The sequence below is a fragment of the Mesitornis unicolor genome, unplaced genomic scaffold (genome assembly GCF_000695765.1).
Source record: "Mesitornis unicolor isolate BGI_N332 unplaced genomic scaffold, ASM69576v1 scaffold9883, whole genome shotgun sequence".
Classification (NCBI taxonomy): Eukaryota; Metazoa; Chordata; class Aves; order Mesitornithiformes; family Mesitornithidae; genus Mesitornis; species Mesitornis unicolor.
In genome coordinates this window covers 44432-48246 of record NW_010172570.1, presented here as the reverse complement: position 1 = coordinate 48246, position 3815 = coordinate 44432, and positions in this window count along the sequence as shown.

Here is a 3815-nt window from a genome sequence, read left to right as displayed (position 1 = left end):
AGGCAGTAAGTTGAATTAGATGCCGCTCCATTGGTTTCAGTAGCATTTCACCAGGGATAAATTTTGCCTAGTGCATAATGAAGCTCCCCCATCCACTTTTTTTGTCATTCTGATCCTGCCTCTTGCATTCCGGAAGGATTTTCTGCTTGCCTTAAGAAATTAATAAACTAACAAAAAATCCAGATAGTTTTCATTCATCTTTCTAGTCCACCTCGAAAAGGTTTGTTGCACTTGGCTGCTCCTCAGAAGCCAAGTATATCGTTACCTTTAGCTACCTTAGCATCGGGTGCAACCATAACACAGCCTTCATAAGTCCAGGCAAGGTGAGCTCTTGCATAGTACTTGAAATTAACCCCCTACATCATTCTGTGCTGATCCTTGCCCTGCAGATGCATGCAGAGCAATGGACATTCTCTTGAATGGGTTTCCTCTCTCCTTTGTGCAAAGCCCGGTTATTTAGGGTTTGTGCACTGGAGCACATTAGAAGGTAGGGGGACGGGTGCCTGGGTTGCAAAGCACTAACTGAGCGGTTTTGCAGCCTGTAGATCTGTTTCTTCTGTGCTTTCCTGCGCCTGGCTCACCACCCTTGGTGTGGCCTTGAAAAACATTGTCTTTGCAAAAATCTCATCAGCCTTTTCCCCTCATTTTTGGCACTCAAAGGAGGGCTCTGGCTTTCTCTTTGTGTTCTGGCTTTTGTTTTGACACCACTGGTACAGGGAGAGAGGGAGCTGGATGAGTCTTACCACAGTGTGTTTCACCAGAGTGATCCCTGCTCAATGGTTACACATCCCTCCTGCTGTAAATTAAAGCATGGCATTTTCCAGAGGCTGCAATTAGTAGCAGAAAAGCATCACTTTGTAAAATAAGATTTGGATGAGCTGTAGGTACTGGTGTTGGCTAGTTTATTGCTAGGACCAAGAAGGCATTTTTGGCTGCTTTCATGTGTCCCAGAAATCAATTGTTCACCACTTAGCTTTGGTTGCTCCTCCTGCTTCCAGCCCAGCAATCTGCTTCTCATTTGACACTTCCAGTGACTGCTGGAAATTCTCCAGGTGGAGAATTTCAAAGTGGTGGGTTATGTAGCAGACAGTGGGACTCAAACAACTACTGGACCGGTTTCTGACATGGGAGGAAATATATTTCTTGCTGGGAGAAGCAGCTGAGACTTGCTTTGCCCCAGTGCTCTGTCATGGCCCTTCCCTACAAGTGACTAAAGGTTCCCTCTCCCTTTTCGGCATTGCTTAATAGTTTGCGATCTTCTTACTCTCCCTCCAGCATAGAACATTGTTGACTGCAAAGAGAAAACATCCCACCCCACTAATATTAGGGTTCAGGCCACTCTAAACTTGTACTTGTCAGCATGAGAAACTGAGTGGATCCTGATTTTATTTTTTGTGAAAGCTGTTCTCCAAATCAGTGTTCAAAACACATGGAAAATGTGTCCTGGCCAAACCCTATTTGACATAGGTAGGCTGGGGAGAATACCATATAGTACAGGACCATTTTCCAGACCCATTGAATCTATTTCTGGTGTTGGACAAAGTACCAAACCCAAGAAACGGGACTTCTGTGAAGCTGTCACATTGGCCAGTAGGTTAATGGCCTTTGCTGCTAGAAACAAAATAGTGTGTTCATATTTATTTTGCTGTGCTGACCACTAATTGGTTTGTTAATATTTAAGGCATTATTCTGTGGGTTGTTTCTGTTTAATAGAAGACTCTACATTGCACTTTGCTTTTGTGTCAGAACAGGTATTTATTATATTTGTGAAAATGTTTTCTCTCCAACATATGTATTTTCTTTGCCTTGATGCCAAAAAACCCACCCCAACACCACCCCAAAATAAAACCCCAAAAATCCAACCAGTGGATCATCATAGTTTCTTTTCATGCTAAACAAAACAGAGAATTCCTTGCCACTCGCTCTTAAATGTCCATTTCTAGTTTGTTTTGGATTTGTTTGGTTTTGGTTTTTTTCTTCCAATGGCTCCTTTGGTAACTCACGATGATATTTTGAGAGACACGTGACGTTTGTACTACACTTAAGCATTTCTTTTAAGGCAAGGAAGTAAACTATGTGGAGTCCATGTATTTGTGAGGAATATGAAAGTGAATATTTTGTTTGTATTGAGCATTAGCTGTTATTTTGCATTCTGCAGCAATGAGTAAATGTGTTATAATCTTGCCTAACACTGGTCTATCTTTGACTTTTTTGCTTTCCTCATGTACATCAAGAGGAATGCTGAAAACATCTGTGGAGTTGCTTAGGATGGTCATCAATGTAACAAAATGCAGATTTTTTTTTTTTTTTTCTTTCTGTAAAGCTTCTCGTCTTTTCCCTTTTCTAGATACCCATTGTAGGGCATTAGAAGGGAAAGCTATTGCCGTAAGCACAGATTCATATTTTGGCTTACTAATGCATGATATCCTTTTGCTGCATTACTTAAGTAGTACTCTCACTGTAACCAATGGGAATCTCGCCCAAATCAGAAGTAAATTAAATACCCTAGCTAAATATATTACGTTGGTTAGGGCCAGGCAAGGTACATTGCTAAAATTTGTCTTTTACTCCTATGCTTGGGTTTACAACACTCTTAAGGTTTTGCTTTTTGAGGAATGTGTTTCTGGTTCTGTAAGGATTTGGTCCTGCTCCAGCTAAAATAGTTAGAAGTATGTTGATTTTAGTTGAGTAGGAGCAAGCCTTGAAACCTTTCAGGATTTCCATACTGCTGATGTTTTCTCATAGATGTGTGTTTTGTTTTTTTTTCTTGATTTTACAACCATGTATACAAGGATGCTCTAGATGAGATGGCTCTCTGTTGCCAGTTATGGAAAAACAAATGCCAAAGGATTTACAGAAAATGAAGTATGGACCTGGTTTCTTTGAAGTTAGTGACTAAGCTCCTGTTGTTTTGTGCTGGGCTGGTAGCTTTGCCATGTGCATAAAGTTGGAAGTGAAGATAAAATCCACTTTCTAATAAATGTGGTCAAACAGTAGTTTTGGGAATCTCTCCTTTAAGAAATGTTTCACAGTTAAAATTGTATCTTTTTATCTGAAGTATCTGCAGGTAAAGGCAAGACTGTGGATTTAAGAAAAAAACAACCCATTTTTTCAGTCTGTTTTGCTGGAGAAAAATTACTTTGTTTGTTTTTGTTGTTTTTTTTTTCCCTTCTGCATCTTTCCAGCAACATCATTTACAAATGCTCTGAACGTGTTTCATCTAGAGCCTTCTCGTCAGGTTGGTTTTGTACATTTGTCTTTATTTTCTTTTTATTGTACTGACCCTTGTGAGGGAATAGTTGATGAAAATGATTTTTTTTTCTTTTTTTCTTCAGTATATAATAAATCATATTGCTCTTATCATTGTACAGCCTTAGTGTTTGCTATTGCTACTATTAACTATTACTATATAACTATTATGTTATGGCTGGACTATGCATGACTGGATTGATTTTAGTCTAGCATTGAGTGTGACTACATGAGTAATATGTTTTAATACACTGATAAAGGAGTGTATACCAGTGTGGAATTTGTTACCCTGGAGGGAGGTCAGTGTACTTTTAACTGTTACTGAAAGCCAGCTGACTACTTACTTTAAGCTATCATGGCTTCAGGAGGGGTGGTAGTGCTCAGAATCTGACAGGGTGGGAACCAAAATGTACAGGAAGGGCTCTGTTTCTGGCTGTGCTTTTCCCTCGAGTAAACATCAGAAGCTCTGCAACAGCCCCAGGCTGAACCACAGACTGACTTTCAACTCCAGCTGTAAAAAGGTGGGGACAAGCTGAGCCTGATACTTGCATTTGCACATTTTTTGT